We start from the raw sequence: 26,229 nt of genomic DNA, 5'->3' as shown, positions 1-26,229 counted from the left end.
CCGCCCCGCCGGGAGGCGGCGGGCCCAGCGGGGCCATCCGGCACCCTGTGGCGGCGGCCGGAGGAGCGTTGACCCTGGGGAGCCGGCCCCTCCTCCAGGTAAAGCCCCAAGCCTCCCGGGACGCGAACTCGGGGTCGCTCCGAGCTCCCCAAGTGGCCCGAGGAGGCACTGCGGGCTGGGGCGGGGGCGGCGGGGGAGGGGGGCAAGGGTGGACACGGCTGGGAGAAGGCACCAAAGCCGTGCTTTGGGCGCCCGCAGCCCCCAAGTTCCGCGGTGCGCGTCGGGTGCCCAGGGTCCCCACTCCAGCGGGCGTCCGTGTGAGTGTGGGAGCGTGTGGCTGCGCGCGCCCGAGCGGCTACCCAGGAATAAAAATGTGACCCTGTTGTCTCCGGCTCCAGCTCAGCGTGGGCTGCGCGAGCGCGGAGCATCGAGGTGTCCGCGCGTTTTGAGGACAGGCGTTGGGAGGAGGTTGGTAAAGGAGGGTGCAGGGGTCGGGCAGTGGGGGGCGACTCTTCCTAGTGCTGGGTGCAGCCGGTGCGCTGCGCCTCGGGCAGTTCGACTTCACGAGAAGGAGAAAGCTGAGTGTTGGGAGTGTTGTGAGTGGTTTGGGGAGAAGCAGGAAATTCTGGAGAGGGTAAGCGGAGTGTGGAGGACTCGCGCTTTGAGGAGTGGAGGACACAGTTTTGCCCCTGAGGCTCAGTAAGAGTGGCCTTTAAATTGTATTTATTTTCCTTTGGATCTGGAAGGGATGGAGATTGATTGCCTTTCTCCACCCATCTCCATACAAAACTGCCCTACTTAAAGCTTAAAGTGTGTTCCTTTGATTCCTAGTTCTCTATCCCTAGGATGAATTGGGGGCAGAAGGTACCTTTAGAATCCTGAATATCCGATTGTTAATTTAAACATTTGCACGCGGGAAACTGTTTTTAAGTTGTTGTTGTTGTCGTTGTTTTAACTTTCCACCATGTACGAATTGGATACTTGGATGCATTGTTTGGAGTACAGAATGTAACATTTGTCATATTCGGATTTGATGGTGCTGGAGGGACAGAGTGAAGTTAAACTCGTGGCTAGCAGCAAGTGTTGCCTTCTACAGCGAGCTGAATAGCTGTGTTTGGAGAAATTGTGCTTTCCAGGAATTTAAATGAGACGTGTGTGTATGTGAGTGTGTGTGTGTGTGCGAATGCCTTCCAAGTCTCTCTGACTAGTAGCCTGTTCGTTTCTCAGGTTGAACTGTCAAAGTTGTTTTACAAATCTGAGAAGCACCTTGGGGGAGGGGCAGATACTGCTTGACCTGTTTTTACTGGACATATTGAAAATTTGGTGAGAGTCAGGTTACGTTTGGTTAAAAAATGAGTCCTTCTCTACCACAAGCATTCTGATCATGAAGGGGCTGGCACAGCCTCATCATCATGGATTATTTGCCTGGATGAGGGAATTGTTTGCCAGTCTCCCACACATTTTGTATGTAAAAGTATTTCCTGCATATTTGAAAAGTCCATGTGGGTTACTTGATACTTCAAGTTTTTTAAATTCTGGTCACCATATTTTACCACTTTGAAATAAAATTTTCTATATGTCATCCTGTCATTGCAAATTTAGGGTTAACACTTCTTTTAAAAGGAAAAATAATGTCTGCCCTTGAAGTTATTTTTGCCCTCTTTCTTTCCCCTACTATTTTCCTGAAACTAACAGTCAAAATTTTTACAACACTTGGAAGGCTCATGTTTTGTATTAACACATTAGAAAAACTGTTGACAAGTGTGAATGGATATTGTGATCAAAATGGAGAAAAACCTAAATTGTTAGGTGAATTGCCTTACATTTTATAGTTAGGTTTAAAAGAGCATTCATAAACATATTGGAATTCCTGATCCCATTTTTATTGCAAATTATGTATATTAGCATCTTATTGATTTGCTTGGTGCTGTTGAAGAGTCTCAAGTTTTGAGCTAAATCGCTTGTAGACTTTGTGATATCAGCTTCAGCTCAGTGGAGTTCTGAGCTCCACAATTTAAAGAGAATGAGGAGACTGTTGGAAAAAGAGAGAGTTCAGATTGGAGACAAGCATTTAATGAGTTTATAATGTACACACAATCTGGGATGTAACGATAAACGGGTGAAGGTATTTAGACTGGAGCTATTCGATACTGAGATAGTTTAATATTTGAAAATATGTGAAAAGATTTATTAGCAAAGAAAGACAATTGACTGTGCTCAGCTTCTGATGAGGATAACTAAGAGGGAAAGTATTTTGCTCTGTGGGATGAACTTAAATTGGGTTTAGAGAAGAGATTGTGACCAGCCAGTAAGATTGGTTAAACAATGAACTGTTCTGCCGAGGAATTCTTGTAGAGGTTTGTTTCTGGAGCTTTTTCCCTAAGTTTCTCTTCTTTCTGACATGATTTTAAGTGTGTGATGCTCGGATCTATTGCTTATGCTAACTGAAATTTAATTCTCTAAATCTAAATTTAATCCAAGCGTTTTTCAAATGCTTAAGTCTTTCCTAAAATGAAAATTCATTCCCAGGAGTGCTTCTGCCACTCCTGCTTAGTTAAGTAAATGATAGGTTCCTTTCCAAAAACTTTGATACTGTTTATTTATCCTCTGGGAAACTCTTGTTTACAGATATGTAATACTTAGAATAAAAAATATCTCAATATGAGTATAAGGAGTCGTTTTTAAATGCAACTTCTCTTTAAGCATATTGCATTATTTCCAGTTGTATCTACCCCCTCCTGGATCTCCTGTAATATGATCTTAACATTTAATTACTTAAATTAAATTACTTTATTCAACTTGCTTAAATGTCTGAGCAAAACAGATAGTGCCCTCATGGTAAGTGTGTTAAATTTTGAGTTTGCAAGCATGAAAACTCCTCCTTAAAAAGGAACTATGGGGTGAAATTCACAAATGACTGTAAAATTAATAATTACATAGAGTCAGATACTAATTCTGGAATTAGGGAAGTGCAGGTATACAGTTACACAGAAATTTCCAATATTCTTAACCCCAATTATTGGAGGTTCAGAAGTCAAGGCCAAGACTGAATGGGCTGTGGAAGATGAACAGCTACCATTAGTGGATTGACATCTGGCTTTCAATTTAGTATAACTTCCACTTTTCTAAAAGTCCTTCTTTCTACTCTCAAGAGATTTGCTTGCAAACGTGAACTACACAGGACAAAGCTAAAAGCACTAGTAAGACTTAGATTTGTAATGCCTCTTAACAAATCCCCCTCTGACCTGAAACTCCCAATGCCCCCAGAATTAATGGGAAACAATTGCAACTCAGAATGTTTGGAACCTACTTAGTCTGTAGGTGAAGTGGGACCATGAGTTCAAGACTTGCGATATGAACTGGGAAATCCTAAGGCTTTGCAGGAGTGGATGTTTTGGGCCAGCATTCAACATCTCTCCTTGATCCTGGCATTTAGTAGAAGCTGGGTTCCAGCAGGTGCCAGGCTCCTGTCTCTTTTCAAGCACCTGTAGGTTCTACCAGCCACACGGTACCAAGTACCTCCTTGTTTTGGTGAGCAACTGCTAAGTGAGTGAAAACAGCATTTAGGGCATGTCCACTCTAGAGAAATTCTGTCTCCAAGGAGCTGTCCTGTGCCCCCCTACATGGCTTCCTGAGGAAAGAATTTAGAATGCAAGGCCAAAAGACAGACCGGTGGGTTTGCAGTTTGCACTGGACTTTCATAGAGTGAAGTGGACTGGAAAGCTGTTGGCCGGAAGTCCACGGACCCAGGTCCTGATTAATGCAGCCTCCATGGTGACCAGCTCTGATGCTAACCTCACCAGAGTTCAGTTTCCAAGGTGTGAAATGAAAGCTTGGATTAAATCTTCCCTGAGGTATCTTCTGATGCTAGGATTCCACAAAATTGAAAACTGTATTTTTGGCATACTTCATAGCTAATTCCCATGCTCAGAAAGGAATTATCCTTTAGTTAGTATTCTAGACATCACTTCAAACATCTTGTTATCCCAGGGGAGAGTAGTAACGCAAAGAATAATAAGATGACTGATTAGCACTTGCTATGCCCCACATCTTGCCAGATGCTTTACATAGCTCTTAAAGTAACTCCTAGCAGCATTCTTGTGAGATTTTATTATCCCCATTTGCAGGTAAGAAAACCAAGTCTCACAAAGTTGAAATACTTTGCTCATGGGCCGCCTGGTGAGAAAGGGGCAGGGCTGAGATTTGAACCTGGATTGTATGTCTCCAGAATCTGTGCTCTTAGACTAAGATCTAACTCAACAGCGAAACAGAAGTGACTCTCCCAGAATCGTGTGCAGCCAGAGAACTACTACTCTGATTGTGAGCTCTGGGAAAAGAGACACAGAAGAAGGACACAGAAGAAGGCTTGAGCTTTAACTTAAAAATGGTCTATGAAATTTCAGATATCCTGGCAGTCGGTATTGGAATGAAAATCAGACTCATATGAAGGGTGTCACAGCAAGTGAAAGTTCCAAGGAAAAATTTAAGCTAAGATGCAAGAGAATTATCCATATGCCTTGAATTGTTGGGTTAGTGACGAGAGCAAGCTCAGGAAGTAGTCCCTTGGGACATTTAGAAATATATTGGCTAAAGCATTAGAGAATATACAGTAAAGAAAAATCTGTAAGGTCTTTATTTTAAGCCTCTGTGTTCAGAAGTTTATAATTCACACATTAAATTCTACTGTAGGCTACTTCTAGTGTTTTAGCCAAAGAAGAAAATCTTTTATTAAATTTAAAACAATTGGTTCTCCACGTTCAGATTATACAAATTTATCAAACAGAGTTTGTGCATGCTAGTAATTCTTGTGGTTTCTAAAATGACTTAGCTTTCAAATTAAATTTGGGAAAGGGTAAATCTCTTAGATAATGCAATAGGTTTCATTATTCAGAACTAAATGTGAAAAGCAGCTTCCCTGAAAGTTCAGGGAATTACTTTTCTAAGTATATTATTATGTGCTAAAAACCTGTATTTGTGCCACTGACCACAAATGGGTAGAAAAAGTACAATTAATACAGGATTTATTTTCAGTCTGGAACGACAGGTGTATAATCAAATGAATGAATTTGTTTTTACTCTTAGAAAAAGTAGTTTCCTATATAATTATAGTTTAAAGTGGGGAAAATATATCCCATTAAAAATCCCAGAATGAAAAAGGGAAATTTTTTTAAAAATGAACATGTATGCGTGTGTATATAACTACACGCACACTTACTCAGAAAAACAGGAAGTCCCTCTTTTTCTGTGATGTTACACTAGAGATCAAGAGTGTGGATTTAATTAGGAACTTGAGCATTAAATGTTGGTATTCACAGCTATCGACTAGAATTCAGACCTGACAACAAGAAGATTCTTCTTCCTGCATTATCTGGGAGAAGTGCACATTCCAAATTATATGTGAAAGTTTTCAAAACTATTGAGGGCTTAAATGTTACTCTGAATTTATTATAAATAGGACACAGAAGGAACAACACTAACGTACATGTGTGAACGTGTGTATTGTAAACGTTCTGCATAACAGCGGTATATCCAGGATACCGGGAGTAGGCTGCGGAATGGCGAGACTGTTCCTGAAGGAAGTTTCTGAGGCAGGGCGTCCGGCGGAACTGGCCCATGTCTGGTGATTGGAGATGGTCTAGATTAACTAGCTATTTGCTGCAATAAAAGAGGCTGAATCACCTTTTAGAATCATTATCAGAAGTAGCTTTTATTGCATATTTTTCTTACACGTGTAAATACTTCATGTGCTGGCGGTGTGTCCCAGGCAGCACGTACAATCTGGGCGATGGAGATCAGATCAGTTAGATTAAGAAGGCAGTCGCCACAGCAGGCAGCAGGGGTCATTAAAGGAAGCATTTCTGATGAATGTTTTAAATTACTTGAGGAAGTCTAGGCCACTCAGAGCAATCTAGTCTCACTTTCAGCTATAAATCAGTTATGTCATATGGTACAATGCGATTTTTATCCTGACACCAGGATGAAGTGTTTGGCCGCCTTAGCACCAAGAGTTCCGGTCTTGGGAACGGCTGCGAGGACAGGAGAATCCAGCCGCTACCACTTCTGGGTTGTGAGGGCTATAGCACCTTACTTACCCTTTGGGTGTATATTGTCTTTATCTCTTAAATGGGGACTACAATACCATTCCAGAAGATTTCAAGTGAAGATCAAGTGAGGTAGTAAATAAAGGTTCTCTTATAGTTCCCAGCTTGGAGGGAGAAACAAAGAAAATCAATCCCTTCTCACCTCAATGGGTAGAGAAGAGGTTGAGCCCCTTGGAGTGCTTCAAATAGTATAGTGCTAACAAATAGTATAGTGACTTGGTCTCTCTCCTGCAGAGCAGAGTCCTGTCTGTAGCCATCCTGAAATGTACCGCCCTGAAAGCACATTAGATATTAAAAGAATTAAGACAGTTGAGTTCAAATTTTTTTAACAAATTTTATTGTTAAACAATATTATACCCTGTAATTCCTAAGGTGATTATTGAACAGTTTATGAATAAATGGGAAGCTCTCAGATGCAACATGGTTTACTTTTAAAGATGTATTAATATATATGTGTATAATATGTAGGTAGATATATAATTTTCCACTTTTAAAAGGACAGTTCCTCCCTTTGAGTCACAGTGTCATTGCCTATAATTACTCATTAAATTCCTCTACCCTATGTTCAAAATTAGTAGCTGGGAGAGTTGAACTAATTAAGTAATTTGCCTGACTCAATACTTGGTACTTTCCCGTTAAATAGGTCACCTCATTTAACCATTTGAAGTGACTGCTTCCATAAGATAAACTGGAACATTTTTTATCTTTGTCACATTCTATACTTTCTTCTACATAACTGAAAGATGTCCTGCTCTATTACAGTCATACCTTCGTAATACTCCACATATCACTGTTTGAAGCATATGCAGGAAAAGCATAATTAGTTTTTGGTTTGGGGTTTTTCCAATTATATTGTATGACTGGTAAGCATAATATTAGATGTAAAAAACAGAAGTAGTTAAAAGGAAAACTTTTAGGCTACATTAAACAATATGACTTTTATGGGGTACTTTAAAGAAACTGGGACCAAGGAACCTCTGTTTTTTCTAGATGGTACATATAACCCAATTACAATTTGGAACTATATGGGTATAATCAAATCATAATGCACATGTTTCCCTGGCAAAACTAAACTAACCTCCTCATTTTACCCCAAATCTCTCCTTCCTCTGGGTTCCCGACCCTTACTTGCCCAAGTTGGATCTGTCTTGTACTTACCACACCATATTGAAAATGACAGGTGAGTTTATAATATAAACATATATAAAGTGACCTTGCATAATGGCTAATGCAGTTGGTCTGGGAATTTATGTGCCCATATGGTGCAAAAGCAGCTGCCCCTAAATGCGCAGTCTGACCCATCAGTTTTATACAACATGCATCCAGGTGCCAGGAGGGTTTGTCTTCCCTGTCCATGCTTAACCCAAACAAGGACTCAGTGGTACCTTCCCAAAGAACAATTCCTTGCTGAACTGTAAAGCATAAACAGAGTAGTCCATTTGGTTTTCAGGGTCTGCATTTCCTAAGAAACTACATAATCTTTTCTCTCAAGTAAACATTTACTTTGTGTATATGTGAAGAGATAGGTATAGAATTAAATTATGGAGCCAGGTCATGTGTGTGATTGTTTACTGTTTACTACCTGGGGGCATAAAACAAGAATTGGTGATTGCAGCTAGGTATTCAAACATTCCCCTTGGTTATCCTGTGCAGTTGTTTAGCAAATCTTTTTTTTCATAAATAAGATCAAGCACCTTGGAATGTTCAATTGTACACTTCAAATGAACTTTTCTTCATCTGGTACCAACAGTTTCTATAGTGGAGACAAAACAATCACTTAGTAAGTCATGGGCCCCAATGCCTGGTGCGGTAGAATGAGAGATGGAAATGAAAGCTCACCCAGAGAAACTCGCATCCAGAAGTGCTTATTGAATAACTCAGTGTTCATGTGCTTGACTTCATTGAAGAAAACCAGACTGGAGCTTACTGATCATCCTTTTCTTTCTTTTGTTTTTCTTCTTTAATGCCCAAGACTTCTTTTATTTTCATTTGACAGTTTTCTTGCTAGCTACACATATGCTCATGAATGAGATTTCATCAACCTCAGAGACAAAAGGTAGAGGCAGAGCAACAACCAAACCCACCCCATCGACCCCTCTGGGATCTGGGGTGCAGGCTTAGCCACCCCCCAGGTGATAAATCAAGTGGGCCATAGAGCATGCGCTGATGTCCAAGGCTGGTGCACCACTTGGTAAAGAATGGCCCATGTGATTCCTCTCTCCAATTGTCCTCAAGCCAGAAATGGTTGATGTCAAATGGAATTGGGGAAGGAAAAAGAGGTTCATAGGAACAGGATGTCATCCACACTTCTCCCAGCTAGCAGTCTCGTATCCTTCCTCCAGGGAGTTCAAAACTATATTATTCCTCATCCTCTTTTAACAAGGTTATATCAGCAATGTGGCTCTTGTAGCCAACTATGGGGGGGAGGAAGCTGTGTTACCTAATCTCTCCAAGACTCAGTTTTGCTCTGGCTTTTGGGCAACTACATTCCCTCTCTATTTTCTACAGCTATCTACCTATCCCAGAAGGTTTCTACATGGAAAGGTTATTTATTACATCCTTTGCTAACACAAGCTCCAATTTTAGCTGTAAACAGTTGTAATGACGATGTGATTGTGTACCCAGATCTTAAGTGTACAGCTTGGTGAATTTTCACCAAATGAATATACCTCTGTAACCAACTAGATCAGGGAACAAATATTACCAGCACCTCGGAAGCCTCCTCATACTCTTTTTTCACTACTGTCCCCCAAAGATCACTACTATCTGATTTCTAACAGACTATGTTTAGTTTTGTGTCATCTGTTTGCATTATAGTTTAAACAAAATACGTTTTTAACATTTTTAGTCGATTTTTCTAGAATTAAAGTAAAGCTAACCTGTAGTGAAATATTTCTTGTGCCATTAAACTAGAAAAGTTTGATCTTTGTTCATCATTGAAAGTTTTGTACTGTATGCAACACATTTCGTTGTTAACAACCCCGGGATTCTTCATAATGTATGAGTTAATTTTGCCATTTATTGGATGCTATAGATTTTCCTTTGAATCACCGCAACCACAGGATCAGAAAATGAATTTTAAAATGCTCGAGAAGTTAGTACATTGTGCTTCAAATGTTGAAGATATATTTCAGTATATTTTGTTTTATTAAAAATAAAGCAAAAATAAATTTAATATTGTAAAATTTCAACTTATATGTGAGACTAAAGCAAAAAATGTTTATTTGGTACAAAATTTATATTTTGACTAGAGCATTTCCTAATATAACTTATGTAGACAGCTTGATTGAACACCATAAGTACTTGGAACCTTGGGTAGGACATGAGATTTTGTTGGTTTGTCCAGAGTGATGCCCCGATGAATCTCTGAGTGATTTGATAAGTGAGTGGAAAAGTATTTGCAAAATCCCTTTCGGGGAATGGTGAGAACGGGGAGAAATTCAACTTCCCCAAGTTGAATTCTTGATATTCTCACAGGCAGTGTGGACAACCAAAGCTATAGGTTGAGCCCCCAGTTTTGGGGTTTATTCATATGAAACTTAACCCCACAAAGGATAGGTCAAGCCTACTTAAAATTAGGCCTAAGAGTCACCCTAAGACACCCTCTTTAAAATAAATAAATAAATAAAATAAAAATAAAGCTGGACATAAAATTTTTATATGGAAAAATACACTTTAGATGTGAAATTTGCTTTACCAACTGAATCTAATTTCATTTGGCAACTTGTAGTCTCTGAATTGTGACTTTGGAATAATTTAGTATCCCAAATGGACACTGATAGATGGATATTTCCAGAAGATATTTTACATAATAGAGCTAGACCCTCTTAGGATATTTTAAAGGAACTAGATAGTAAAAAATTCATCAGGAAATGGAAGATTAAAGTTACTAAAGTTTTTTGGGAATTTGTCCTCAGACAAAAATTCTGTATTGCATTTTGGAAATAGCAAATAAAAATCTAAAAACCCCATCCAGGCCTGTCCAATATATAGTCAACTGGCCTGTACCTGAGGGCATGTCCAACTTTGACAGATGCTTCCACTACACCAAAAATTAAAGTTCAAAGAGATATAAAGCAAAGCTAGAATGATGCCTTAAATTTTAGTAGAAAGGAAGAGAATGAAAATGGAGATGTGATTTAAAAAAATAAAAAGGATTAAAGATAGATCATTTAATAAAAATCTGATAGGTGCAGATTGTATTGTATAAATTCCCGGTTTTCCTAAGGTCAAAAAAGCTGGCTTGAACCCAAAGACAGATGCAAATGATACCATTTGGTTTTGATCAGTGGATTTGCCAGCCAAAGCTTACACGGCCTTGAGATTCTCATGATTTGGTTTCTGTCTCCTGAAGAGGAAGCTGTATCTGCTACCTGCTGCTGAAAATATTGGCTTTTCTACAACATGCCTTTAGGCATGTGCTATTTAAGTGGCTTGAAAATATGCGGTTACGCTTCATGTGCTTGTCCAGATTCTCTATTCTTATGGAGACAGTGACATTTACAGTTTCTGGAGGGTGACGTGTTTTCTGGGCTTCAGCTTCTTGTGTTTATCATATTCTTTGCTGAAAAAAATTTAGGAGAAGCTCTACACTGTTAATACGAGTAACAGTTAGTATAGGAATTCATTTTGTGCCTTTTCCCCTTCCATTCTGCCTGCCTCCCCCACTCCTCTCCATTCTCTGGCTGGCAAAGAGTCATTCCCAAAGCCCTAAATTTGATCATGTAGCATTCTGGCCTCGTTAAAATGCTTCCTTCGTCCCCTGCTGCATATAGGACGAGGTCTAACATTTTTGGAATAGCATGTGCTTCAGGATTTGGTCCCAGCTTATTTTCTCCATTTTCCCACTGCCTTTTGAGCCATATCCATTCTCAGACTCTCTATCCTCATCATTTTGTTAGGCTAAATCAAAGGATGTGCTTCTTTTTCCCTGTCCCCCCCCCCAACAACACACACACTTCCTGTTAATTTTTGCAGCAATCCTTCCCTGACCCGCACAACAGGTGATCACAGTTTCTCTTCTGTGCTCCAGCTCATCCCTCTAGCATTGCCTTTACTACTTATAGTATTATAATTGACTGTGTACTTCTCGCTTGCCCCTGTTTAACTGTAAGTTCCCTGAAGACAGCCACCAGAACCTTATGTCTCTGCTTCTTAGTATATTATGTGATACTGTGCTCAATAGATGCATAATAGATATTTGTTGAACGAATGGAACTGCAAGTCTTATTAGTTTAAAATGACTATTCCCCACTTCCTAAACGTGATTTCTTAAAAAAAAAAGAAAGAAAAGAAAAAAGAGGGCCAGGATTTTCCCCTTATTTTTTTCAAGTTGAATTCCCATGTATATGCCTCCCAAAATTCCAGTGATCTATTTATATCTAGAACCTTCTAAGGACAAAGGCACAAGTCCAAGTGAACCATTATGTAAATACTTTATGTTCCTTAGTGTTGCAGTTAATCACTTTGGAGAAATACATTTACTAGCAATGTCAAGAAATCAAAGCTAAGCCGTTCAGCCTTATAATTTTTATGTCAATTATGAATCTCACAGAAAAAACCCGAGGTTTGCATTTCTTTTCATAGTTATTGCAAGTATGGTTGGGCCTCTTTGTCCCTTCTTTTTAGCACATCATTCAGAACCAAGGAATATGTGTAACTGGTAAGTAATTAGTAAATAAATCGGGTCTGTGGAGAATTTATAGAAGTACAGTATCTTGGACTAATAAATGTATCAAATTCCAACAATTAGAGCTACATACATTATCTGTATCTGGTGTGATGAGTGTGTCCCAGAGCGAATGGGTTCAGCAATGTTTTGTTGTGCTTTTTTTTTCTGCCTGCTCACAAATCATCTATGAATAGATCACCTATGAATTAACATTTATAAAAGGTGCGTCTGGACAGGAAGAGCATAAAATATCAGCTGTTGGTGAAAAATTATAAGTCCAGTGCCTTGATCCTTATTAAAAGGCTCGGTCCACCCCAGCTGCAGATGGGAAAGCAAATACCTTCAGCTTAAAGCCTGGAGAAGATGCTGTGGGTCCTTCTGTGTGAGATGCAGATGACACACTTGCCTCTGTGTCAGAAGCGTGGCCGTGACCTCATTCTACCAGTGCTCCCAGCTGGAGAAGTCGCAAGGGCTGGGGAAGCCCCTCTTGTGGACAGAGGCAGGGGTCACTGCTCATTGGGGGTCATTAGCTTTTATGGAACTTCTTGTATTTTCAAAGTATCTTCTCAGTTTCACATCCTCCCCGAATATCTGGTGTCACTGTAGGAAGCACTCTGCATTTCCCTTTCTATTTATTGTCTTCTAAGGGGTTTGTTTTTTTACTTTGTCCGGTGAAATTTTGCAGTCTCCGAAAAGGTCAAGTTAGAGCTGGGGGCATGCCTGGGAAGTCTCAGTTAATTAAAGGGACTCTCTTCCTTACTCTGAGCTCATCCTGGAAGAGAACTGTTTTAAAGTTACCTGTAGTTGAAGTGTGGGACAGTAAGTGATTCTCAGTGGACAAAACATTGCTGGATGAAGCGGGGATTGAATGAAGGCACAGGGAGTTAAAAAACAACAGCGAAACGTGGAGAGGTTGAATAAACGACTTCATTGCTCCATTTACATATGCATAAGACACAAAAAGCACTTGGGAGCTAAGAGAGAATGTTAATTCAGAAGAACCTAAATGTGGATTTCTTCGCCCCCGTGGAAATCATTTTAAATCGCTTTTGTGATAAAGTTGAGTGAATGTGAATGAGTTCCTATAAGCTGGCTTTAGCATTCATGGTAATTCCTGTAGTGACTGCACCGCTGCCCCATCCCTGCGTGATTTCCACATCACAAGCACAGATCCAGGGCTGCATTTTTGGATTTTTGCACCAGGCAGATGTCCTTTAAATAAGAAAACTTGGTATACTTAAGGACCCCTGGCTGGACCTCAGAGCAGCAGGGTGGTGGTGTTATTTAAAAAGTAATACGATTTGTAAATCTATGAACATTATTTCACTTTTATTAATAACTTTCAGGGTCTGCATACCCCCAAGCCCTTTTCATTTTCCTTATGAGTCATGATATGCCAGCTTAATAAGGTTTACCTTGCCAGTTGGTTTTTCAGCACTTTTTAATTATGTTGTTGTCCCTGACAAGGATTTGATGACTGGATGTGTTTAGGACATTCCACTGCTGGGTTCAGAGTGCTGGTGCCAGCCAAGAAGGTCTTAACCCAGGGACAGCACCAGCCTGTCATGTTTCTCCTGCACTCATAGTCGTTGGATATCGGGCTCGTTTTAAATGGATCCCGAGCTTTTGGCAGAGGGGGTGAACTTGGCCTAGTCAATTGTAGGTTTAGCGTTTTTGCTTGTTTGTTTGCTTTGGTTTTCTGTTTTTGGACGCTTGGAGGCTTGCGCTCAGGCAGTGAGCCTCAAAGGAAACACAATTCCGTGGCATTCTAGAAACTGACCGTAAATAACAAGGACATAAGGAGAAGTTCTGCGTGTACCGCGTTTGTATTTCCCGAACTTCTGAGCTAATTGGAAATTTCGACATCTCAGGTCCTCTTAGTCAATTGCTCTGAAACATTCCCGTTTACATGAAAACAAAACAAAACTGTCGCTATTCTTTCTTGGAAAGAAAAGCCTTCACCTAGTGCCTCAGGCAGGGCGGTAGGGAAAGCCTCCAGCTCTCTCTTTGCCAAATGAAAGATGGGGACGCGCTCCCCACGTGGCGACTGGAAGAACTCCCTAGCCCAAGATCTCTGTAGTTCAGCGAGCACCCCCACCCCCAGACGACTGCATTTACGAGAGCTTTTGATCCTTGGAGCTGCCTGCATAGAGCTGGCTCCTGACTGCCCTTCCCTCCCTGCTATTTTCACGGACGAGCCTCAAAGCGCTCGCCCGCGGCAAGACCATTACATTCGTCTGCCAGGCCCCGTAAAGAGGTCTGCCTCCTAATAGCCCTCATAAATAAATAAATAAGGGATTATCTCTCGCCCAAGCTCAAAGGTCAGCTAACTGCTGGACAGGGCCCTTTGTTAAATCCTGTTTAATATCAGGAAGGGGCGAGGCCCAGAGAGAAAACAGTGGGAACCCCAGCAATTTGCAGCAGGCACTCAGCAGTGCAGCGCCCCTCCGAGCTCAGCTGTGGTTACGCTTGCGCCGTGGGATCTCTCTGCATGGCCAGTTTGGAGCTTCGGCTCTAAGTCAAATTAATGAGAAGGGCCTGAAGAGCAAACAAACACTTTCTTCCCTCTCCCGGGTCTTTCAAGTTCTGGGAGGGTCTGACTGGTAGCTTTGAAGGCCCAGAGCCCCGCAGGCAGCAGGAAGGGCTTTTCTGCTTATAGTAAGCCAGTGGCGGCCCTTCCCCTTCCTGACCTGCTTAAAACAGAGTCAGGAATGCAAGGGTCCCTGAACCCCACAATCTCTTCTAACTTCTCAGGAATGGAGGGGCTGCTTAGTGTGGAGTCCAAAGATCGGTTTTTATTTGGGGACTCCTGGGGTGGGGAAGGGAGATGAAGGGCTGAGATGAGAGCTGTTTGTGTTTGCTGCAGTCCAAGTTTAGTTTTGCTTAGAGTATCTAAGTGGAAAATAGAGTTGAGAGGCTATTCTGGAGGTTGCTCTTAAGCAAGCTTCAGGTAGACCTTGCTACCTATCATAACCTGCCAACCCCCAACCAGGACCATTCCAGCTAATCCTAAAGAACACCTAGGACAATATATAAGATTCCACAAGGGTTCCATGCACTAGAGTAACTTTCCAGAAACCTACATCCTACAGGTCCAGATAAGTCCTGAAACCTAGCCCAGCCTCTCCAGAACATCAGATAGTTGCATCACCCTACTCCATATTAGTGACAGACCCTTCCAGTATCAAAAACTTAGAATCACCATAGCCCAAACACCCATGAAGAGAGGGATAGAAAGATCAAAGGTGATAGTGGAGTTGTACAGAGAAGATAGGATTTAACAAATGGATATGAATGCTGAATCATTAAACTGATACCTCTTTTAGTCTCCAGTATTTTAGAGCAGATAGAAGTAAAAACCTAAAATTTTGAAATTGTAACCCATGTAAACTCTGAAATCTGTTCTACAACTGATTGTGGTGCTGTGCTTTGAAATTTATAGCTTTTTTGTATATATGTTATTTTTCACAAAAGAAAAATGAAAAAAGTCGATTGTGATGATAAAAAATATTTAAGCCCTCTAGCCTCCTATATTCTGGAGCAGCTAGAAGGAAAAATCTGAGAGGATCATATGGGAGCCCATGACACACTCTGGGATCTGTCCTGTAACTACTTATTGAAGAGTGCTTTGAAAACTACTGCTTTTTTCTTTCTTTGCTTTGTATATATGTTATACTATACAATAAAAAAAGTTAAAAAAAAAAGGCATATGGCAAAAAGCATGGGTGTAGGGAGTAAAGAACTTATAACAATACTCCAGTCTATCCCAGAAAACTCCAGGAAAGATGGAGGGATGTCTCCAGAGGAAAAAAGATGGTCCCAATAGAACCCTTGACGTCATCTGATTGTGTGGGAAAGAGTATCTCTAAGGGTTTTACCATTTCTTGGAAGAGTGATAATGATGGAGACTTAGAAAACTAAGCCAATGAAATTAAATTAGTTCTAGGAAAAGCAAAAATTTGTACGAGGAAGTTAAGATAGTTTATAGTACGTATACATACATAATCAGACATAAGGTGCACATAAAATGTTGATATAACTAAAGCTTGTATACAGTTACTGTTTTTCATGAATTCCAAGAGACACGTGTTTTCAAAATTGAAATCTGAAAATTTGGAATCAAGTTGCATCCTTAAATTGGTCATGACAGAGGTGCCGTTGTCATGTGTAAACATAATTGCTATTCCTAAAAAAAAAAAAAAAAAGAATATCTAAGTGGGAGAAGAAAATTTCTGTTCACAAGAACACTTGTCAGCCGTTCACATGCCCTTTCCACTCCTCATTGATTACAACTGCTTAGAAGGTGCCAATTCAAGAAGTTGAGTTCTAATGAATTAATGAATTCCCTCCCCAGAACCCTCACAACGCTGATTTTATCTCACAGGGTACATGTCTCGTGCTTGTGGATATTCTGGTTAACAGCCCCCAATCCTCTCTAATCCCCAAAACTTCTTAAGATCATGAGCTAATCTAATTTACCTTTGGATCCCCAGTGACTAGCAAAACCCTTCCATAGATATCTGTGGAAGAAAAGAGTCTTCTTTCGTTATAGAGCTTTTTGCAATCTGCCAAAGGCTCATACACATCTACTCTGTTTTCAGTACCACTTTTTTCCTTACCACTAACTTCATGACAAAATTTAATGGTCCTTTTTCAATGAATAATGTCTTTAATAGTTTTTTTTTATTGTACTTCCTGATACATGTTCTCCAGCCACGACTTACACATGTGGAAGCAGAAATTTATTAAAAAAAGGTACATTCTGTGGTTAGAAATTTCCTTTCTGAAAGACAGTTTGGCTTATTCTCATTGTCTCTTAAGCCTCCAGCCTCTGCTTGCATGCTAGATTGATGACAACATTTTCATTTTTATATATTGAATTCTCTTCTTGCCTTTCCTCAATTTCTTGTTTTCCGTTCAATTTCTGATTCATCTCTCATTCTATTTCTTTGTCGTGTCAGTACTTTAGCAGGAACAAGCATTCTTTAGCACTACTAGAGCTTCCAGGGCAGTGGCAGTTGTTTTTGCTTTGAAAACTGATACTTAGTTTATTATGGCAGGTTTTAAAAATTTATGATCTATGAAAAGTTTATTTTCAGTGTAACTGAGGTCAGAATTGGACATTTAATCTGAAATCCAGATGGTACTATGATGCACAGGATGTAAAAGCACTTTGTAAACTGTAGAGGGGGGTGGCTTTAGACTTTGTTGACTTTGAAGTCAACAACTAGGACCAAAAATCCAATCCCTCCACTTTGGGGGAATTTATTCTTCCTTCAAGTGTAACTTCTCCAAGAGTTACTCTTCGTTTCTTTTTTTTTTTTCTCTCCTAACTTTGGTTCTACCAAACACACATGAAAATTAGCCATTCTCCAGACTTTAGGTTCTGCCCCTGCAAAGTAAGAGTAAATGATCTGTGTCTTCCAGTGATACATAGATTTTGATAAGTAATATTTTTAAGTGCCCACAGGATATCCATACCAGAATCAAGTGTGCAGGCTTAAATCTGCTCTGTACTCCAGAAAAACCCATGGTCTTTTAATTCATTCTTGTGGGGGCAGACCTGTTGTGGGTGGGACCTTTTGATTAGGTTATTTCCATAGAGATGTGACTCCACCCACTCAAGGTGGGTCTTAATCCCTTACTGGGGTCCTTTAAGAGAGAGCTCAGGGAGAGAGAGGGTTTAGGAAAACACCCTGTGAGGAACTAAGAGAGAAACGCCCAGAGACACTTGGAGACAACCATTGGCACCAGAATCAGGAGAGAAGAGCCAGCAGATGCCACTGCATGCTTTTCCGTGTGACAGAGGAAACCCGGCTGCCAGTGGCCTTTCCTCAGAGGTGTCTTACTCTTGATGCCTCAATTTGGACATCTTCATGACCTTAGAAATGTAAATTTGTGGTCTAATAACCCTCCATTGAAAAAACCAACCCATTTCTGGTATATTGCATTCTAGTCATTTTAGACGACCAAAATAGATAGATAGCATTTATAGCAATTATTATTACATGATTATTATTAGAACAAAAGATGGTAATAAAAGGAAATGGAATTTGTTCTATGTCTAGCAAAATTTTTGGTCCTTAATTTTTTTTTTTTCTTAGTTTTTGGTTACTTAAGCCCTTTGTCAGAGTTACTTAGGTCTTTGCTCATTTGTTTGCTTTCTTATTTCGTTGCATGCTTATATAACACCTTATTCTTTGAAGTGGCTTACGGGTGGTATAACTTACCACCCAGACAGTGGGCTTGAGGAAATCAGAGCAGAACAGTATTCAGACTAAAATTCCCTGACGTTGAGTTCTCCACAGGACTCAAGCACACAGAATTTTAACCTGCATCCACATTTGGTGTTCACCAGGACAAGCAGTCTTTGAAACCAGGTGCTCCCAAGCAGCCCAGTGCCCATTTCCGGACCTTTTTCCTTCCTAAAGCCCCTCAGTGCACTTAAAGATTGCACCTGCAATAAACTACAGCCTCTGGTTGAGAGATGATTAGGTATTGGGGCGGCAGTGTGTGGGGGGAGGTGGGGCGGGGGGGTTGTAAGCAGAAGGACTTGGAAGCTATACAAATATAATCATCTATTTGTTTTTAAGAGTAAGGTTCTTAGAAATGACTTAGCCAAAGATCTTTGTCTCTAAAATTGTAGTCTTTGTTGATACACTGGTATCAATTATTTGTTCCTGGCACACAATAAATACTTTTTGAATGAATAGCGAATATACGGTTTAAGTGATTCAGGGGAAGGTAAAAAAAAAAGCCAAAAAGAAGAAACAACTAATGGTTAGATTCCCAGATTGCTAACAGTGGAGTAACGACAAAAATGTTCAAAAGCCAAGAAACCTGCTGCCGTTTAATGGCTGGATGAATAAGATGGTGCAAAGCAGAGGTGCTGTGGCATCACCCCGCATTCTGATCTGTCTGCCACTCCTATTGTGTGACCTCAGGGCTGGCTGCGCAAATTGTGAGACCCTATGCAAAATTTAAATGTGGGGCCCTTTGGTCAAAAGGCAGGAAAGAATATCCTCAAAGGCTGTAAAATATAGTGATTTTTCCTTTTCTTCTCCCCCTCTTGACTCATTGTGGTAATTTTAATATTGTTCTAAGTAAAGAAAAATTAAAATCTTAAATCATCACCATAAATTTTGCCGTTACCCTTTATGTTGTACAATGTCAGTTTTAAATGTAAATATAAGAACATTTAACTGGTTTGTGGAATCACTGAAATTAGGCAATTCGTATTGAGTAGCTGGTACATGCGTATCTATTTCATTTTTACCAGTGCCCTGGAAATGCTGCACAAAACTGACTCAACTGTTTTTATTTCACTTCTCGATACGTTCTACCTGCATACCCTATCTTCAGCTTACTGCTGACGGACTTTGCTTCTTTGGAAGGAAAAGAATGAATTCTGTGTCATTCTTTTTGGAAGAATTTCTTACAAATACAAATGACTTCTGTGTCATTCTTTTCCATTTAGGTGCCTAGCTGGTAGAGGAACTTAAGTAAGGGTGTAATAGGAAGGTTCCTTGGTTGATCATGTTTGTGGCCTTCTTACTGCTTTTGAAGTATCTTCAGGTCCCAGAGGACAGCATGGGCTCTCAGGGGTGTCTCTGCATCTCACTTAGTCACAGAGGTAACACAACCACCTGGTGTTCCCTTTAAGTCTGGCTGAGCACACCGGCATCATGGGTCCACCAGAATTCCGTGTCCATTGGCTTCATGAACGCTATGGGCGAATCCAGTAGGGAAGCGCTGGATGGTGGATGAACATGGTGCCCATTTCTCTTACTCTCATATGCGGGCCTCGTTGTCCCATCCTCCTATAGAACCTCATGTATGCAACACAAATTCAAAGACAAAATCATTATGAACTTCAAGATGACGACAGAAGAGTCTTAAACCCTGCATGACCCTTGAATGTGGCATCCAATGCAACAGTTCTTATGCCCGTGAAACCCGTCCTAGTGACATCTACAGATTCTTAATCTCAAGGAGCCTTTGCTTCTTCACTGTAAAATCCAGGCAAGAATATGGCCTAACTCTTGAGCAACTGTTAGGTTTTAATGAAGCTACGTTTACTGTTTATAGAATACTATGCCTGGTACACAGTCATGCTTTAATAGAAGTTAGTTACTACCACTTCTGCTACTGAGCAAGACTTTCAAACATGATGGTTCAGTTGTAAAGACAACTGAATGCAAATGCAAATCAACAATTAAATTCCAGAATTAATGAGGCTACAAGAAATGTTTTACAATTATATTTTATTATCTCTTTGGAAATGAGTTAGTGTCTGTAAATATGGATAAGCAAATAAAATATCATTCCTTATGGATTTTGAAGACTAAAGCTGATTTATAAAAAATACAAGACATGCATTCCAGTTCCATAGCTCCCACTGGAGACCCTTGTAACTGTGGGCAACTTGTTTTATTCCCCTGTGCTTCCATTTTCTCATCTCTAAAATTAGAATGTCAGATGTTCTGACTTCGATACTAAAACCTCAAGCAGCGTAGTGTCTTACAGCTAGAACAAATCTCAGAGAAAAATAGAAACAAATAAGTATGCACAGTAAGGACATCATGGAAAGAAGAGATACAAGTTAGTTCCATTGTCCCTCTTCATGTTGCTTGGGTACTAGCAGTGTATTACGCACTATACAGCTTCCTTTCTCAGTGGGCAAGGCTTCTGCCATAGCAGAACCAATATACACACATGCAATATATCAGTATATACAGGCATGCACTGTTTTACAGCCACATTTCACCCTCGAAGAAACTCTAAGCATGTACCTTTCATATCTCTTTAAAGGGTCCTGCACAGTTAAAGCTCTCTAGGAGGGCTGGAAACCTAATGTCCTGGAGTTAATACTCTCATACAGTCGTATTTTTCTTGGTGGAGTACAGTGGTGTGCTGGAGCCAGCTTGCAAATTTTCAGGAATTTTGCCAGCCAATTATTAAACACAGTCATTACTAAAAAATGAATCATGCAAACTTACAATTCAAATAAGTGATATTAAAACCAAAAGTAATAAATACTCAAAACATCATTTCCTAATTATTTTATTACATTTTACCACTACGTGTGCTCCTTGTATCAGTTATATGTATTGTATGTATATGGTGGAAGTACTACACAAAGGTGCATTTGTACTCATCTGTTCCCAAATCTGCATTTAGAGACATGATGCTGACAGTTTGAAGTTGACCAGGGTGGAAGTATTTACACCCCAGAAATGCACAAATGTTAAAATTCAGGGCTCTCCACTAGAGAGACAGTTGTAAAACATTTATCAACACACTCCTGGGTAAGAATCAGATTTAGTGTGTACAGTCTTTTTGGAAGAATTTCTTACAGGTTGTTGCTATTGCAGACCATTAAATAGCACACGAGGTGGTATGGAAAAGGAAAAGGAAAAGGAAAAGGGGGAATGAATGTTCTTTGAGCACCTGTGCCTGAAAAACATTAATTGCCTTTCACGTATAACTCAATTGAAATCCTCCAAAAGGCTGGCTGAGCTGTGCGATACTATTCTTTCGTGTAATTGAAGAAATTGATCTATAGTTTATGAATTGCCCAACTGGATACAGCAAATAAGTGAAGGAATCTATGCTGTGAAAATATTTCAACCCAGGTGTTTGTGGTGCTTATTATTAAATGAGTATTATCTTGACTCATTCCATCCTAGAGAATGGAAATTTGAATACGGTTTGCAAGGGGAACAGTGTTAAATGCTATGGTGAGATTCTTGTAGTATAATTAATACTATATCCATTCTTTCATTCACTTCTTTGTACATCAAACATAGAGAGTCAATTATGTGCTGGCCACGTTTGGTCATGGAAAGACTGGGTCCGAGGGAGAAGTCATTTTGTGTGAAATACCGTGGTTGTGTGAGAAGACCAGGGACTTATCAAAGGACATTTACGCTGACTGCTAAAAAATAACACACTCCAGTTTTCCACAGAGAAAAAACAGCCCTTCCAAAAGTGTGTGGGTGTGTGACTGGCAAAGCATGGGGTTTAGGGCAGAGGCTAGAGTTGGGAATGGTGACTGAAAATATAACATTGTGGTCAGACAGGCATTTGTAGGGAGTTTGGGGCTTCTAATTGGTGTGCTTCAACTTATTTCAGTGAGAAAACGTGTTCAGAGTGCTAGATGACTCCCGAGGCACATATGGAATGCAGAGGTCTGTGCTTCCTAGGTTCTTGTGGCTTTTTCTCAATCAACAGCAGCATTTCTGGGGGCAGACCATCAGATGGGAAACTCCTTCAATGTGGGGTCGTGGACCCTGCCCTCAGATTTTGACCCAGCAAATCTGGGGTACATCCAGAATCTCAGAGACTCTGAGGCAGCACCAAGCAGGTACCACGTGTGGGAGATCCTGGCCTGTGGCTTCTGGTGCTGTCTTCACAAATACAGGAAAGGGCACCCAGGTCATAACAGAGCTCTCCTAAGGCTATGTCGCTATTACTCCATCGGTCCCCAGAATGCCCCATGAGGTATCCACAGCAGTTAATTACTCCCCTTAACTTGAAGTGAGGAGAACCGAGGATGGCAGAGGTTAATGATGTTGCACGAGGTCCCTCTGTTAGGAGGTGGTGGACCCAGGCTTCTCGTTATTTTGCCAAAGCCTTTTCCTCTAGTGTGGAACCCGACGTGGATACGGCGTGCTGTCAGGATGCCACCTCACACTGACCTACCCCGGGGCCACCTTCAGAAGCATGGTGCCTTAAAGAGGGGGCGCCAGTGCTCCCGGGAAATGTTCTGAACGCCGTTGGAGAGACTCAACAGATTTTATACACACGATTTTATTAAGACTCCTTGTTCTCAATGTCGACAGCATTCTGTTCAGCTCCATAACATTAAAGTTCTCTAGGAATAAAATCCATGATCAAATCTGTTCAGATCCTTTGCGTGACAAGGAGCATATTGCGAATAGAACAGATTTCTGTAGGCTTTAAGTAGTTCAGTCTCTTTCTGTCCATTAAGGGCAGAGAACAAGATGGAGAATGAGAAAGGGAGCTGTATTTTCATTCTGCGGGTCTGCTACCTACTAACATTGTAGCCCTAGGTAACTTATTTCATTTCCCACGATCAAGAATAAGTTGGAGTCCTTGTAAGGTCTCCCCCAGCTTTAACACACATGATGGAATTTCCTGCGTCTCCAGGATGAAGGGAGGCATGTCAACACTGATATATGCACTTTGGCTTTTCCAAGACAAATGAAACATTTACTTGGTAAGCAATGAACTCAGGATTCTATTATTGTATTCATTTGTTTGAGGGCTTGGGAAAAATAGGAACTTCGTATTTTATCTACTGAATTAATTACATTTAAAACAGTTTAATTATTTGTTTTCACTAACCATTAGTCACTTTTTCCACTGAAGTTCCCTGGCTCAGTCTAGAGATACGGTTTTCTTACATGACCCTGCCTCTATTTAATGCTTGAGTCATAGTCATAAAGCAAAGCATAATAAAATTGCATTCATTTCAGACCAGTCTTTTCAGTCACTTCCACTGAAAACTGATACTTTGTTTTATTGTAGAATTGGAACCCAAAATACTACTAAAATCAGAAGGGCAACCAAGTCAGGAATTCTGTTTTTTAACATAAATCGGTGTAAATCCTCAGTAGCCAGACATGCTTTAACTTGAACTTTAAATTCTAAAAAAGCTGGAACATTTCAGAATTTATATTTTTTTCCTTGAATTCAAAGTAATAATTCTCCACTGTTCAGAAATGAATGCAGATACAGGTTTTTATCAAACTCGTCTGACATTTTAAATAAATTTCAGACTGATGAATTCAGTGTTTCCATGATAGAGATCATAAACATTTTCCCTTTTTTGAAAAGCAATCTGGGGAGTGTGTGTTTGCAGTGTAGTTAATGCTGTCTAAGTCAGTGTAATATGGCTGCTACAAACATTTGTAGAGCAAGGAGGGGAAAAAAAGCCTTTTTAAAATCTTGCCAACAGCAGAAATAAAATGAGCAAATGCACATTGGAATGAGAGGCAGCAACATAAAAATTGGTGACGTCTTCCTACTACAGTGCAGTTGTGTTGGCCTCTCATTTAAGCTACGTGTAATGTAGAGTGTTATTACTAATGATTTTATGTCCCAGTGTGTGACTTGCATGAAATGTTTGTTGAGTGAATAAATATTGGATGAATAATTTCTGGTCTGCCTCAGAGCTGTCATTTCCTCAGCATGAAAATTAGTACAACTACTCTGTTTGTACTGCCATTTGTATAATTACATAAGAGTAAGAAATAAGAATAAATAAAAGCCTGTGTTCTTGGGTGACACAGGTAGTATGAAGACAACATTACCAGTTACCTCCGTTGAATTGAAGGATACTGGAAGATTGAGACTTCCAGTTGTCTTTTTGATTCCTGCCATCTAGCATAGTACCTGGCCATATAATAGATGCTTGATACATTTGCATAGCTACATATAAGAATGAGTATTTTCATCAAGGGTTGGGGGACAGTTTATATGTCATGAATTGCTTATAAATAGGAAGAAAGAGCTTTCTACTGGCCAGAGAAAGATAACAGCAATGAGGAAAAAGGAAGGCTGGGAGGATAACCAGATTACACATTTAGCATAGATGTTGAATCAGACTTCATCAGGTTTTCTCATTCATAGTGTCAGATCAGAGACATACAGTTTTCATATGATAGTTTTCACCTCCTTTGCTTTGCTGTTTTCCTATTTCATCCTGGCTAATTTTAAATTCAAATTCTAGTGATTTACCTATGACTATGGTCTCACCTTTCTATTCCTTTAATTTCTGGTTCTGACATCTCAAGAGGTGGGCTCGCCCCTCTCCAGAGCCGATTTGGCTTCTGCTTTTGGTGGTGGTGCCTGCTAAATGTGTTATGTTTGGTCCTGCAGAGGCCCAGTAAAAGTTTCCTGCCATCCAAGTTGGGTGAACATCTGTTATTATTTCCAATTTTGTCCATTCTTCCCAGTTCCATGTGTCACCAAATAAACTTCCCAGAAGTCAAACTTCTGATTTCCCAAATATTAATTATATGCAGTCAAGCTTCTATGCAAAATCCTTTGGGAGTGATGGTCTTTATTGAGATGGAGACGTTGAGCCTTTTTGTGTTTTATTTAGGTCATTAGATGTGATAAATACGTTGACATTAGAGAACTTCTCAAAGGTTTTTGTCAGTATGTTTCATAGAAGATGGCATTTCCGTATCATGGTACATTTGTAGATTAGGTAACAAGTAGTCTGATCTGTGTAAAGAGGATCTATTATATAACTATGCACTCAACCAAATTACAGTACATGGCATATAAGTTCGTACTCACCCTTCACAGCTATTTCCTCCACCTGCAATGCGCCGCCCTCACCCCTGTGTACCTAACTCTTCTTCATCCATTCATTCGCAGTTTAAATTTTACTGCCTCCAAAAGACTTTCTCGGGCCCTCAGTCTAAATTATGCTCTGAGATCTTTGTCTCCACAGCACTTTATTCATTTCCTTCCTGCCTCCTTCCCTGACTGGTGGAGAGCTGGCCACTGCCAGGCACGGTTCTGGGACACAGTGGTTAACGAGACTGACAGGTCCCCCATATGGAGCTTCCATCCCACCAGGGAGGAAAGAAAACCCATACATCGGATGGTGATCACTACCGTTCATAAGCCATATCCTCTAGGAGGGGCAGGCAGCAGAGCATTGCTGTGGAGAGCCTTTATGGAGGGGTGATATGTAAGCTCAGACTTAGGGAGAGCACAAGAGAAAGCCAGGCCAGTTTTAGAGGAAGCTTATTCCAGGCAGAGGAAGAGCAGGTGCAGAAGCACAAGAGGGGGTATGAGCTGTGTGTTCAAGAGGCAGCAAGAGGGGCCAGTGAGGAGGCAGCGGGGGAGTGGAGAGAGAGAGTGGTCTGAGAGACTATGGAGGAGCGAGCCTTGAGCCGTCTTGTAGGCCAATGCAAGGGTTTTGTTTGTTGTTTGTTTTTTGCTTGTTTTAGTTTATCGAAGTATAAGGGAAGTATGGAGGGCTAAGAGCAAGGAATTGGCTACGTTAAATTTATATTTTGAAAGTCTAACCCCAGTCGTTGCATAAAGAAGAAGAACCTGTGGAAGAGGGGCAAAACGGAAGCAGGGAGACCAGTTAGGTTGTCATACGAGTCCATGTGAGAGACAAGGTGGTTGGACCGTGTTGGGCAATGGAGAAGGCAGCTAGTGATCAAAGTCTGTGGGTATATTTTGGAGTTAGGGCTGTCAGGATTTGCTGGTGGCTGGAACTGGATATGTCTATATGTGAGAAAAAAGCATCAAGAACAACACCAAAAATTCTGACCTGGCAGTTGAGTGAATGGCCATGCCATTTACTGAGATAAGGAAGACTAAGGGAGGAACAGAGAATGACAAATGTTAAGCTCTTGATACTTTGAAAACATTGAGGTGGGGCAACTGCCCCCACCACAGGCG

General features: G+C 40.5%; 1 protein-coding gene across 1 annotated transcript in view; it reads left to right on the top strand.

The window, feature by feature from the left end:
- The first annotated feature begins 366 nt into the window (after nucleotides 1-366).
- Nucleotides 367-26,229, top strand: part of ST6GAL2 (ST6 beta-galactoside alpha-2,6-sialyltransferase 2) — an 81,831-nt gene continuing 55,968 nt past the window's right edge. Inside the window, 1 exon segment of the mRNA XM_077134935.1 lies at nucleotides 367-468. The gene's annotated coding sequence lies outside the window, so the exon portion shown is untranslated.

Source organism: Tamandua tetradactyla, chromosome 17 (genome assembly GCF_023851605.1).
Source record: "Tamandua tetradactyla isolate mTamTet1 chromosome 17, mTamTet1.pri, whole genome shotgun sequence".
Classification (NCBI taxonomy): Eukaryota; Metazoa; Chordata; class Mammalia; order Pilosa; family Myrmecophagidae; genus Tamandua; species Tamandua tetradactyla.
The sequence above is the reverse complement of the archived record's forward strand: the minus strand, read 5'-3'. Positions and strand labels throughout refer to the sequence as shown.